This window comes from Lygodium microphyllum, chromosome 10 (genome assembly GCF_053477565.2).
Source record: "Lygodium microphyllum isolate KBCC chromosome 10, Lygodium_microphyllum_v1.1.10, whole genome shotgun sequence".
Classification (NCBI taxonomy): Eukaryota; Viridiplantae; Streptophyta; class Polypodiopsida; order Schizaeales; family Lygodiaceae; genus Lygodium; species Lygodium microphyllum.
Window position 1 is genome coordinate 11,887,873 of NC_141144.1, and position 15,791 is coordinate 11,903,663.

Here is a 15,791-nt window from a genome sequence, read left to right on the forward strand (position 1 = left end):
ATCCTTACCTCCTCCTAAGTATCATGCTTTCCAAATCCATTTCAATGGCATCTAAAAGCCAACAAAGGTGATCTTGTGATATTATCTCTCCCATTTTGGTGTACAATATGAAGGGTGTACAACATATGGAAGGTAGCAACATTTGAGAATAATTCATGGGTCCACATGCCTTTAGCGATTGGGTCTCATCAAGTTTGTCATCATGGTATAGTGGAGAATCATTGGAAGGGCAGACTACTTGGGTTTTGGAAGGTTTGATAGTGTGAAGAACTTAGAGCTAATGCATTCCCTTTGAATTCTAAGTCACCATAGTTGATATTCTTATTTTTGTATTTTGTGATGAGTTAGTATAGCAATTCTTTTTTGGAACTTCACTTTTCTTTTTTCACTAAACATTTTTGCGTGAATATCTCCCATAAATTTTACAAGAACCATACCATCATCGAGAGGCTTAGCATTATGGACTTCAAAATCTTAGAATGTACTTGTCATGGAATTCCAACTTCATTTTGGTACTTAGTGAAGGTGAGGATTCCCTTACTATTATAGTGAATAATGAAGCCCAAGTTAGGGATTTGTTAGAAATGCTCCCAATCCAAAGCCCATGCTTATCCATGAAGTAAGAGAAGAAGTTCAATCAATTTCAAAACATGACGCTTTGGATACTTTTATGGAGAGAATCATTATACTTGTGGAGAGCACATTAGCTTTCACCTCAGGTGAGGGAAATAAGGTAGCCCAAGCTGTGGGCTATGGGTGTTGATCTACTATTTCCTTGTCTAAAACATGTTTCTTATTGAGTACTTTAATTTTGAGTTGAAGGATATTCCTTGAGTAATTATATCCTCTGAGGATTTACTAGAGTTTGTAGAGCATGTTGCATTGGGCTCTAATGAGCTCAAGGTTATACAAGAAGCACTCGTGGTGGGACTGATGAAGTACTTATTGATTGTATGCAACACGATGCCCCTCCCCGTGGAGCCTTAAAACCAATTGTCCTTTTTATAGAAGGTGAGGAAACCCTAAAATACACTAATTTACATCAAATAATAAATTCATAAAATAAAGATAAATGGAAATCTTAACAGTTTATTATTTTGGGCCAGATTTCCATCAATGAATTGAGATGAGGTGACAATTGATTGGGTCCAAAATGTCTGCATCCCTTGCGGTATTCTTTTTCACATTAATTCAAAAAATTTGTTGTGGTACTAAGAATTGACATCATTCCCACTAGCCTATGTTGGGATTTGTAGACATTTAAAAGAGTTACTATCCAAGTGTCCACCATGGTCGTGGATGGGCCAAAGTATCCACGGTGTCCCAAGAAAGAAGTGTCTTTGCATATACAACATGTCTTGACAAAGGACCTTAGAAGTAGAAGATTAACTTGTCTCTCAAAAGTAAGGGGTCTAGTCAAATTGAAAAGCAACAACAACGTCATTGCCATGCTACAATATAAGGCCTATTAAAGATTTTTTAAGCTTCAAATCTTAATCAACATAATGTTCTTTCACACTAGCATCAATAGTGAGCTAGTTTGGAGATAAACCCTTTCACACAACTTTGAACTTGAACAAGTTGAATTCGTTCACTATTAAACTTGTTCTATAGAGAAGTGACAACAAAGTCATTGCCATACTATGAGATAAGGACTATTAAAGCTTTATCAAGCTTCAAATATTAATCAACATAACCTTCTTTCACGCTATCATTAATAGTTAACTAGTTTGGAGATAAACCCCTTTCACACCAGCTTTGAACATGAACTAGTTGAACTAGTCCACTATTAAACTAGTTGAACATGAACTAGTTGAACTAGTCCACTATTAAACTAGTTCCATAGAGTTGATTTCAAATTACAATGATCTAAAATGATTTAATTTGAACCATTTGTGCAAATAGATCTATTCACACTATGTAGGATTGCAATTGATGATTATGTGTGCCATTTCCAAATTGATAACACATTGTGAATACATGAACTAGTTATTTTTGAAAAATGGTTGAATTTTTTAAATTCACATTACAAGAAGAAAGCATATTCCTTCGAGATAAATTAAAGATTTTTTAAGTGTAAAATTTTGAGAAATGTTTCATGCATGGAAAATTGTTGAAAAATTGCAAAAAAATAGTAATATGCATTTACAAGTGTTTAGACACATTTTGGCATCAAAATTGGGTTGTTTTAGCATTGCATTATTTGGTTATTGCAACGGCACTCTGGTTGTGGCTACATTTATCTTCTTAATTGTGTAGATGATACTATCTTGGTTGCTCATTGGTTTGCACAATTATAATGATTATGGCATTTCTTTTGCTTCCAAAAACACATTATTTAATATTGAGAAGTTGGATGGCAAAAACTTCTCATGTTAGAAGGAGAAGATACATAATGACTTGGTCCAAAAGAAGCAAGTTAATCCCATTAGGTTGGCAAGTGTAAAGGCCGAAGAAATGAATAGAGATATTTGGGATGAACTAGATGAGTTTGCATGCTCTACCACTATGTTGATTCTCTCAAAATCAATTCATTTTAATCTTAAGGACAATGAGGGTAATGCATATGGAGCTTGGAAGAAGTTATGCAACCTCTATGAGAAGCAAATTGTTGCATCACAGGTTTACTGTTTAAAGAAGCTCATAGACCTTCATCTAGAGAAGGGGACATCCATGTCTAACCATTTGAATGAATTTAACTGTATCTTTAACTAGTTGCCTATTAAAAAGTTTACTTTTGAGGATTTATTCAAATCAATATTTTTACTTGGGGAATTGCTTGAAAGTTGGAATACTTTTAGGAGTGTGATTAGTAATTCAACACCTTGCAAATGGATTAACTAGCTCTAATATTGAGAGTTCTTTGCTTACGAAAGAGGTAAATAGAAATAGTAATTTAACACCCTGCTAACGGATTAACTAGCTCTTATGAAAGAGGTTAATAGAAATAATAATGCAAGTTCAAAGATCTCTAGTGTACTTACAATGAGAGGGAGGTCAAATGCAAGGGGGAAATCTCGTGAAAGAGGGAATTCTAGAAGCAAGTCACACACAAAGAAATATGTGGAATGTGTTTATTGTAACAAGACATGTCACATTAAATAGGATTTTAAAAAGTGGAAAAGCAAGAATAAACGCAAGAAAAAGAGTGGTAAAGATGGAAAAAATGATGAAAAATGAGGGTAAAAATTGTGGAAGTAGACAACATATGTAGCAACAACAATGATAGCAATGCATTGTATGCCTTTACTCTTTTGGTGCATTCCATATTGCTATAGATGATGGAATGTTGCAAGATTGGATCCTTAATACCAAGGCATCTTTTCATGCTACTCGTCATAGGGAGGGGTTGAGAAGAGTCTTGGTATAAAGAAATCTAAACCATTGGAATTAATGTATAGTGATGTGTGTGGGACCATGCTTAGAGTTTCATTGGGAGCCTTATTTTGTCACATTCATTGATGATGCTGCAAGAAAAGTATAGGCTTATCATATTCATAAAAAGTGCAATACATTTGATGCATTCCAAAAGGTCTTAGCTTAACAAATACTTTGATAAGATATTCTCACTAGCAGTCAAGGTGACCACTCTTCATTGATGCTTTAGCATTGGAAAGATAATAAGACTCTCTTTCTTGATGATTGGCTCAAATTGTACAAGCATCATCTCACTCTCCCTAAAAAATAACACTGCCATACAAGTCATCTAGCCATTGAGTGTGCCATTTTTTGCTGCTAGATGAAGATAGATTAAGACACTATAAGATCATTAAGGCATTATACACATAGACATAGGCTGCAAAATTAAAGTCAAATGGGTAATCCTTTTTCTATTAGACCATTTTCCAAAACAATGTAGTTAATAGTTACTCAATTTTAGTGATGTTACTTAGGATGGATCATTGTCAATTTAGATTTGAATTGTTGATGGTTACACTTTAAATATCCTAAGCATATTCTAGTAAGTTAAAGAACAATTCAATGGAGGGAAAGGATTCCTTAATTTAGGTTCAAAATAAAATGCACTAAGATTAAATAATATAGTTATTCCTTGAATAACACCTAGTGCTAGTGTGAAGCATTGTTATGCAATGACTAGGATTGTGCAATTGTGATATCTTAATGTGAATGAATGCTTTGAAAGGATTCCTTTTCAAATTGGCTTGGTTCTTCTTGACTATTTGTGATGAATAAAGTGACTCCTTAAAGAGGAGGCTATTCACTCAGGTTGAACACTATGTATGGATCATGGTAGGTACTTCCAACAACACTATCCTAAGGATAAATAGATGTGTGTAGTTAGGTAGCTTTCTATAGGATTATTTAGGGCTAGAGCTAATCCATTCTAACTATCTAAGTGGTAGATTGGAATCCAAACCAACATTTTCTTAGAGAAATAGTGTGTGATAGAGTACTTGTCCTTGATGCTGTGAATATTAAAGACTAGTCTACCACACTCAATATGAACTAAATGTGATATTGATTACTTTGCGTTTGAGAGGGTGCAAAGTGATCTCTTTAAGATACATATTAGATTATTATTTTAAGAACATCATAGAAGTATAGGGATCATCAAGTCATTTTTTTTGGATTGAGGCCTTGACATGTCACTCTAAGATAAACTCATAGACCACCAAGCCAACAAAGTCTATGAGTCCTATGGGATCCAAATGGTTTTGCTCATGAAAAGGTATTCAAAGGGTTACTAAATATCTAGCTTAGCTAGGACTGGTACATTATAAAGACATTACCTTAACCCAAGAAGCAACTTCATGGAGCCTACATGTATTATACTTCAATCCTAGGAGATAATGCTACTTAACATTTCTATCCACATCTTTGAAGGATACATCTCACACAAATCAAGCATAGTCTTGACATGATCTTGTGATGCTAGCCTCATATCTAGCTTTTGTTTTGGAGTTAACCTTGATATAGTCTCAATGTAAGAGACATCACCTTGACCCTATATGATATTTCATCATGATCTTGGAAGTGCTTCTTAGCCCACAATACTTTGTAGCTATTCCTTGAGATATAGTTGAGGGTTGGTTCTTGTACTACTCTGACTAACTTTAGCTTGTGTTTAAAGGGACTACTAGACACCCAAATTTGTAACATCTCACTGCTTCTACCTCAAATCAACAACAATTGTAGGAAACACTTTCCAAAAGAGCACGAGTACCTTGGACACTTTACTTGAGAAGAGAATACGAAGTGTCAACCTATAGTAACCATTGCATAGGGCCACATGCCTATTACCTAAATCTTAGAATTCATGACCTTAGGCCTACACTACATAATACCTCAAGAAATTTTTGGAAACTATATTGAGATAACTTTCAATCGCAAGCCTAAATTGGTTCGAATTGTAGTCAAAGTGGTTTCAATAAATGCATATCTAGGAGTGATTTATGTGATTGAATAGTGGAGCTAACATACTAGCACTTGAGTCCACAAGGACATCTAGCCCACCATCTAGTCTTAATCACCCCAGCCCAAGACTTCAAAGAAGAACTCTTGATTAAAAAGTCAATTAGTTTGAGCATCTATTTGACCATACAAAAAAAGACTTAATTGTCTCTTACAAGTCTCGAGAGATAAAAGGAATCCACTTTGAATGAAAATTTCTTAGCCCTCTATTAAATTCGTGTTTTGCATCTAAGGACCTATGGGTAATGGATTATAGTCAACTCATTTCATTATCACAAAATTTATAGGGTACTTGACATCAACAATCTTAACATGGTGATCTTTTAGTGCGTCCAGTGGGAAAAATTTGAACTAATGACCCATGGTTAGATGTGCACACTCTCAACAGGTTGATTTTCTCAAGCTTCAATGATAGCTTAATCAACAACACTAACTACATCTCCAATGTTAATGATTGCTCTTCTTATTGAGTCACCTAGAACTTGCATTGGCAGAATGGCATGATACTGTGCTCCCTTCACAAATGTGTTTACTCCTAATGCTCCATGGTTAGATTGAAGTGCATGCTCTCAATAGGTGGGTTTCCTCAAGTTTGAATGACAACATGATTGCCAATGCCAAGTACAACTTTAGTATCAATGATTAATCTTCTTATTAAGTCACCTACATCTTGCATGGTAGAATGGCATGACACTTGGCTCCTTGCCAAAATGTGTTTTACCACTAATGCTCCTAAGATTAGTGTTAGAGTTAGGTTGGGGGTCACCCTTTATTGAGGCTCTTAAGGAACTACTTTGGCTATTTCTACTTTGATTCCTTGACCCAAGCTTTGAAGGTTCTCTAAAGAAGGGTGGAAGCATGGAAATGTGGTCAATTTTTCTATTTTTTAAAACTAGAAATGTAAAGTGTTTTAGGTAGTCCGTCTGAGAGTAAGAATGATTTATACACTCTCATAAAGAGTTTAAAAGAATAATATGTAATCTCAAGAATCTTTCAAAATGATTAAAAGAACTAGTTTTTTAAAGGTCTTACTTTTTGATCTCTCTCTCTCTCTCTCTCTCTCTCTCTCTCTCTCTCTCTCTCTCTCTCTCTCTCTCTCTCTCTCTCTCTCTCTCTCTCTCTCTCTCTCTCTCTCTCTCTCTCTCTCTCTCTCTCTCTCTCTCCGTGTCTCTCTCTCTCTGTCTCTCTTTGTGCCAGTATGCATTTTTGCCATCATTGTGTTGAAGTTATTTGTCTAAACACCATTCGAGCATCCACTCGAACATCTTAGAGCCATCAGGTCACTCATTAATCTTAGCCATTAAGTTGAATTAGGGTATGATATGAGAATGTGGTAGCCCCCTCTTTTGGAATTCAATCACAGTAACATAGCCCACAACCTTTTCAAAGAGGTCCTTCCACAAAAATGTATACATTAAATCAACATGTTTTTTTATGAAACACGTGAGCAATCAAATCCGACGATCATAAGCACTCTACCTAGGCAACAAATCATTAGTTATCTCCAACCACTTTGGATTGCATGTCATTATTATAAAAAGGTCAGGTTTCTACTTAGGGATAGCTAGCCCCATCAAGTCAAGTTTACTATTTGTTGGCATTTGCTATTGCACAACATTGATTTCTAGATTTGCAATGAGAGTTGAAAGTAGGTTAAACTCTCAAATTATATTTATAATTCAAAGTGCTCTTCCTTTTTTGATATGTGCATTGCTTAATCTATGTGTATTAGATATTACAAACAAAAAATTGATTTTATCCTTTATGTTGGGGTTGTGTATTGCATACTAAAATGGCAAGATTCAAGGCAATGTTCTTGATATTTTCAATGGTTATATTTGTATTGCATACTGAAATGGCAAGATTCAAGGCAATGTTCTTGATATTTTCAATGGTTATATTTGTATTCTTTGAATTTCAAAATTTGGAGATTCTTTGACTTCAATGTCTAGATTGAAGTCAACAACACTATAGCCAATGCTTCACAGCATGTGGATAAGGCCCCTTCGAATGACAAATGTGTCACACAAGAATTAGTTGACATGTAGCATAGCCTTGTGCCCACCCTAGATACCACAAATACAAAGACATTTGTGGCTCATGCAAAGCAACTGGCAAAGAGAAAGAGAAATAACATCGAACAACTCAAAACTACTCTTGACAATAAGCGATTAGAGTTGCAAAAGAGATGTGAGACTTGGATAAAGATAGAAAGTTCATCATTTGCATTGCTATCCTTGTATTAGAGTTCGAGAAGCAAAGGAGAAAGGACCATGAGATGAAGAAAGCATGGTTTGTAGACTCACAAACTATAATCGTAGATGGATCTATTACATGTATCTACTTACATTTATGAACTTGGTAAGTAGTTTGTGTACATATTTTACAAGTCCCTTTAGTAGTAGGTCTAGAAATGACTTGTGCAAGTACTTTGTTAAAAGAATATAGGTACATTACAAATTTTATAGGTACATTAAAAAACATAAGGATCTAGTCCAGGTACATTCAAAAACATGAGTACCGATAGTAGGTACATTAGAAAAACATAGATATCTACTCTAGGTACACTAAGGAAAAATAGATGCATTAGAAAAACATAGTTATTTACTATAAGTACATTACAAAAACATAAGTACCTACTATAGGTACATTAGGAAAACTGTAGATATATTAGAAAAGCATAGATGCCTACTCTAGATACAATTTGAAGAACATAAGCACCTACTCTAGGTATACTAGAAAACATAAGTATCCACTATACGTATTGCTTTTAAAAAAATATCTACCTTAGATACATTAGAAAAGCATAGGTAGCTATTCTGGGTATATTAGAAAAGCATATGTACTTACTATAGGTTCATTAGAAACTATAAGTACATACCCTAGGTACATTAGAAAAACATAGGTACCTATTGTAGGTACATTAAAGAAATATAAATGCATAATTACAAAAACATAGGTACCTACTCTAGGTAAAATAAGGAAGCATAAGTATCTACTTTAGAAGTACATTAAAGAAATATAGGTACATTAAAAATTTCATAAGTACATTTTAAAAACATATATACATTATAAGAACATAAGTACCTACTCTAGATACTTTCAAATTTCATGGAAGAGCTTGATCATGTACTTGTAAAGTACCTACATAGGTTGTAAGAAGCACACATAATCTCTAAAAGGTGCTAAACAATTATCTAACATAGTACCTAACACATGTAGGTTAATAGAATTTAAAGCACTTAATATAGGTAGTTAGGTCTATTTCTTAGGCCATAGGTACTTTATTGTAAGTCATAGGTGCTAGAAAAGTACTTATAGCATATCTACTTCTCAAGTATCTTGTTTATAACTTCAAGGCTCTTTGTTTTCTAGATTCACTCAATATCTTATATACTTTCCATTTCTTGTTACAATTAGATTTCATAGATTTGTGCATATACATAAATGGTTCTTCTTCAAACTAAGACACACATCCATGACTCTTTTCTTCTTTATTGTTTTTCTTCTTATTCTCTCCCTATACATAATTGTGTCAAAGTAAAGCAAAATCCTTATGTGTTCAGATGCATATGCTAGTATGGAATACGTACTTAGGAAAGAGAATCACAATTAATGGAATTTCTTAAATCCTTCGTTGCCCTATGGTCCTCCCAATGGAGCTATAGTTACAAAATTCCTGTAAAAAAATTGTGTATGTTATTGGATTATCCATTAACAAAAGTTCTCTATTGAGATATTTAGAGAGAGGGGCTATTTTAAGTTTTGCAACATATGATTCATCCTAAGAATTCTAAGAAAGCCTCAACCTTTTGTTTGATACACAAGTACATGTTAACATATAGGCATGTACATATTATATTCACTTGGGGCAACCATTCTAGTGGAGGTTGCAAGGTTGCTACCCTCACAAATCATTCTAACATTATGCTCAAAGAATAAGCTCAATAACATGCTAGATCAAGGTTTTTTGAGCTTGAGTACATTCAAAATTGGTAAATTTTTGAGCTCTTTTGAACTAGTCATGACCATGCATGCTGATTTTGCCAAACTCCATCGGCTGTGGTTTTCAACAACATAACGTGATTGCATTTGGCAAGTAGTTTGTGGATGGGGAAGGCAAGATAGATCCTCAAGGGAAAGAGTTCAAGGACATAATTGAATAAGAAATGAAATTTGAGGTACTGATTAAGATGTTTGACTACATATCCTAGATCATGCAGATGCTCTCCTTGCAAATAGGGTAGTTTTTGAAGCATAGTGCTCAAAATGTAGCCCTATTGATGCCTTGCTAACATTGTAGGAGGATACCTTCCAACAAACACACACATGATAGAGCTACTTGGGTACATGTCTTTTCGAGGTTTCGTTCTTATCTGTTGTAGCAGCTTTACCATGCAAAGGAAACCTATAACAACAATATATTTGCCTAAGGACCACTTTTAATGTATCATCAATGCATAATAGTTAAGGCTTATAAATTATTGTGAAATCTTTACTATCTTACTATAGTAAGTTCTAATTTGAAAAAATCAATATTTTATTGTAGCATCAAGCTAAGGTAAAACAACTCACAAGGACACCATTCTAGTATATTTGTACAATTGTAGTTGGAATTGTAGTTGGTATGAATACAACCACCATATCCATGGAACGAGCAATCATTGACTTAGTTTCAAACCCTCATGTACATTAAAAAACCAAAGAAGAGATTGCCAAAGTGATAGTCATAGAAAATGTCATGAGAAGTGGACTTTTCTAATCTCCCTTACCTACACTACCTACACTATGTGGTGAAGGTCCCCAATCAAAACTAGAAAAACTACACAGACACTTTAACTGAGTTCCCCAAGCTTAGAAGCTTGAATTCGTTTTTGTAGGGGCAGGAAAGCTTAAAGCTATTGGGCATCCTCCAAATTCTCCAACTTCACCATTCATAAAGACATTGATCACCCACACGAAGTGAATTTTTTTGGTAACTTGGTAAACAAGTAAAAGGAGGCAAATGATTTAATTTTAATTTTTCTTGTCAAATAATTTTCATAGGCACTCTTTAATTGTTACCTTGCAGATTGTAGCTCAACTAACCCCCTAGTCACGCCCACATCACTCTCAATATTTATTAGAGATTCCTTGAATGAAGATAAAATAGTATTCTCTATGCAATAGAGAGGTGATTTTAATGTGGAAGTAAGCATGCGGGGAGTGGATCCCCTACTCTTTCAAATCCTAACCAACCTTGAAGCCAAGTTGACAAGTATCAAACCACCTAGGGACTCATAGCCAACCTTAAAAGCCAGGTCAAACCACCTAGGGACTCATAGCCAGTTGCGGGTTAGCCATACATCAAGGCCACAAGAACTCACATCAATTTTATGACATGTGTGGCTCTCATAAAAAATTATAACCCAAACACCAAGACCAATAGATTCATCTATTTATTTATGTTTGGTTAGTGCTATGAAGACTAAAGAGGTGAGAATGAAACTCACCCAAAGCTGATAGAGGAGACACTTGGTATCAAAACTAGAATAGGAAAGGATATTAGAGCACAAGGAACACCCCAAATATTAAAAAGATGGGATAAGTTACTAGTGAGGAGTCATCCTTGTAGCTTCGCAAGCCTCATAAAAGAATACCTCCTTGATAAGGGAGGTCTCCAAAAGGACACTCCACCCACTTCCCGAGTAGTATACTACCTTTTACACATTCAATTGTATTTCATTCAGAAACAAAGAAAAAATAGGAAAAAAGAAAAGAAAAGGATACATGCACATGCACACACACTCATCGCACCTAGGATTTTTCAAGTCAAAAGTCCCTGATGGCCTTGCTAGGCTGGCTTTGCTTCTAACCCCCTAGGACTCACCCCCCATGTCATAATCTCAAGGCACATCAAGGGCAACACACTTCAGGATTTCTTGGGAAACTTATCACCCTGAGACATGCACAAGACAACATAATTTCACATCAACTGGGTCCTCAAGTATGGGAGAACATCTAGGTTCACTTGGAATTTGTCTCAACTCCCAATTACACTGATGTGCTACACAAGTAAGGTAGACACATCCCTTAGGAGAGTACAAGTGAGCTTGTAGATACTATGGACTCCCTAAAGGTCCCTCACTCTTTGGCGTAGCCCCACATTCACCGCCAGAGTAAAAGCCATCTTTGACTCCAAAAAGATCCATCCACCTTAGCCCCAGCTCATTAGCAACACAACCATCCCTCCTCTATTATGACTTCTTCACTAAGTGTCCCAGTATTATCTATCTTCAATGCTTGCTACAACAAGCTATCTTTGACATGAGATCCATGACATTGATACTCGGGCATAATGTTAATTGCAAAGCAAAAAATGCCTCCACAATTTTTTGTAAAGAAATTTTGAAACTATTACACTAGTCATCCTAAATATCTTTTTGAAGACTATTGCATTATCGATGTTGATATTTCTCATTGACAATTGAGAGCCGACCTTTCTCCAATGCAAATTGTCACAAATTTGAGTGGTACCATAAGAGTGGATTGTGCACAATTTAGTTCTCATATTAGGATTTAGGTTTTAAGTGCATGGAAATGGGGGGAGACTGGTCATATGGCCACAAAATTGGGTTGGATTGCTAAGGGGAAGGTGGAAGTCCTAACCCTAGAAAACTTGCATATAAAGGATGAAAAAGAATAGAGCAAGCTATTCACGTATATGCAAACTTTTGCTCTTTATCTTCTTGATACTTTATTATCTATGCATGAGAGTGAAGGAGAGAGAGTGTGAGAGAGTGTGTGGAGTGAGGGACAAGGTGTTGAGGCTCTTTGCATTGTTTTGTCTTTTTCTTCATCCCATCTTCTTGCTGAGTTGAGTGTATGAGAGTGAGTGTGTAAAGTTGAGAGTGTGAGGAGTAAGGGACATGGCAATGTAAAGGCCTCTCCTTCTTGTCATCTCTCGAGCTCATTATTGACAAATCCTCTCTTACATAGATAATAATCATTGTTAGCCAAATCTAAATTAATCATTGTAATTAGTTTTGCAAAGGTGTTAAAGTTGGAGTCAAAAATCATTCTGTAGGGAAACATTTTGTTTGTCGGTCCATTTTCTTTGTTATTTCGTAAATTGAGTGAGAGTGTCAATTATTTTTTAAATTGGCTAGAGTTAGTGGCCTATGGTCACTAAACTGGAAGATAGATACATAATGTTGTCCTTGTTGATAGACAAGCTAGTTAAGACCTAAGGCTCATCGTGGTTGGTTTATTGATGCTTTGGGCAATCACATGCGGTTGTGATGATGGTAGTATCTAGCAATGCTATTTGGCCTCCTATGCATCCAAATTTCTTCCCAGTAGTCAACTCATGAAGAACAGAAGGGTTTGTAGCGGGGTGTTGTGGTCTATGAACCATCATGACATGCCTCGAGTTGTAGTTAGGTGCAAATGTTGTGGAGGTCTTGTGTGAAGAATGGTTGGATTTTTTTGAGGACTTTGATGGCAAGGTCTGTTGTGTTGCATCTTTGTATTTTGCACAAGGCTACTACTATTGTGATTCCCATTTTTGATTACTTGTGTTGGCTCATGTAGGATAGGCTAGCGGTCCTTGACAACACAATTACAAGGACTTGGATTGCTTTGGGAGACAAAGATATCAACAACCTTGATAGTATCCTTGTGTGCATAATAGGGCCTTAAGCTACCCGTTGAGGCATCATGTGTAAGCTTTTTCAAGTGTGTTTGTGCCTTGATGCACTTCATCAAAAAGATGTGGTGTTCCAAGTAGACTTTGATCCTCATTGGGACAGAGTCTTCAACCTCCACTACAATTGAAGAAATGTGATATATATACTCACATCTTGTCGATTCTAAACCTAGGTAGTTTAGGAGTTGTGTCAAAAGAGTAGTTTCGGATGGTTGTTGGAGTGGTGGGTTGGAGATAGTAATCTACATGTACCATATAGTTAAATCCCCAGCCTAAAGGTTGAAATGGCTGCAATAGTGAGCTAAAAGTGAATGAACTTATCAATGTAATTGACATTGCAATTCATGAGATATTTGAATGGACATCCTAGAAGTATTTTTGTTCCAATCCCTTCTCTGTTTGGTAAAATGTAGAAGAGGATAAGAATGCATTCATCTCCACTATCAACATTAGTCTGCATTTTCCCGACAACGAATAGGATTTGCCTCCATAGGGATTCAAATTGGCATCAGCTAATTGTAGCTAAGGTTGACCTAGCAAAGGTTGCCATCAATCGGACGCAAAGGTAGCCTAGTGGAATTATGAGATCATCTCGTGATCCTAAGCTATTGATAAACATTGCCTAGATATTAAACTTGCAAATGTGGAAGAAAGCTTGCAAACATTGTCATTGAGTTTGTTCCTCCATTTACTCGTACCAAGTTTGTTCGGCCATCATGATGGATTTGATGTGAACTTAGGTAGTATCGTTTAATGTGATTGTCATTTCAGTGTCCAACACTTTGCTGCTCCAAGGTTTGTAATCTACATTACATGTCCTATTGAGTACATGGACACGGTGGGGTACATGTCGAAGTCTAAGCTTTTGTTTATGGCCTTTGATCGAGTATAAAAACATTAGGTCACCTTTCTCAATGGATTGCTATTTGATGTGATGAGCAAACCAAGGCTTTTCAACAAGCAAGGCATGAGTTTCCAAGAGGTAGGTTTCCATGAGATGCTTGAGTTTCATAAGGTGATTGACCCTAGGCTTAATGCCTTCCCAATGTTCTTACATTTTGATACAAAGACTAGGGATGAGGAACTTGATTGACATGACCACGTTGGTTCCATAAGTTAGCTTGAGGGGTGTTTGCCCAATGGTCATCTTATAAGGTGTTTGATAAGACCGTAGTGTTGCCATGAGCTTATGATCTTGGTTTGATCTTGAGTTTAAGACAATTTTGGTTAGGACACTAATTGCTAGAATTAATCAATTATGGTCAGTCCCCAATGTTTTAGTATGTGGTGTGGACACAAGCAAGTTAATAAATTGTGTCACTACTTCTAGAGTTAGTTTAACTCCAATCAAGTTTAGATTGGTCTTAGGACCTATTGTACCTTCATTCTACCATTCTAGTACTTACATATTTTGAGTGTATGACTATTGCCCACTCTTGCTTACTGTCTTGTGTTCACACACACACACACACACACACACACACACACACACACACACACACACACTCTCTCTCTCTCTCTCTCTCTCTCTCTCTCTCTCTCTCTCTCTCTCTCTCTCTCCAACAATTCATATTAGAGCTAGACATGTGGATTGTCTCTTCACCACTCAGCTAATGCCACTAGCATGAAGCCCACTCTTGCTCACCATCTTGTGCTTATAATACGTGAATTCCATCTCACCACTACTTAGTTGGTGCCACCACTCAAAGTCCACTCAGTTGAGGAATAAAGAGGAGTTGTTACTTTGGAGGGAGGAGTTGCTCTTTTGGTAAGAGAAGAATCTACTATTGTTTTAGCTTGCATGTAGTATCATATACAATTTCTCATGTAGCTCTACACACACATCCTCTCTCAGCCTTGCCTCTCAACCTTGCTAGTCATTTTCTACATATCTAGGAAAAAATGTAAAAACACTATTTTTTGAATTTTGGGGGTTTCAAATATTTGTGCAATTTTCAATCCACCTTGCATGTCTTGCCATTTTTAGCTATTCAAAAATACTTACAAACCCTAAAAGTGTAGAAAACCCTAATTTTAAGATTTGGAACTTTTTAGAAATTTGTGTGATTTCTCCTCCACATTGCCCATCCAATCCCGAATTTTAAAGAAATTTTCAATTTTTCACACCCAATTCCAAGAAATTTCAGGGGTTTCAATTGACTTGCCCAATTTCTAAAATTTCCATTGGGGCTTTTGTTGAAATCAACTCCCATTGATGCAAGAATCTTGGGATTCGTTACTGACATTTGTGATTAATAGTAAGTAATTTGTGATTAATTTCCATTGGGGATTTTGTTGAAATCAACTCTCATTGATGCAAAAATCTTGGGATTCGTCACTGACATTTGTGATTAATAGCAAGTAATTTTGAAATTTTGTAATTTATTAAAATTTACATAGAAAAATTTAGGATTTTTTGCTCTCATGCCTTTAGAGGTATAGTACATGTGGTATAGAATATTAAATTGCTATTTTGATTCTTAAACATGAAAATTGGGGCATTTGCTACCATTGTTTGGCTACACAATAGTGATTCAACTCTTGGTATTTTTGGTACACAAGTACAGTTGTTTGCATTGGGATCTTGAAGAGGATTTTAATCATTTATGACTCTTTTGTATTGGAAGTCTTGGTTACAGCTTCCATTTACTTTTATTCAGCTATGGTAGGA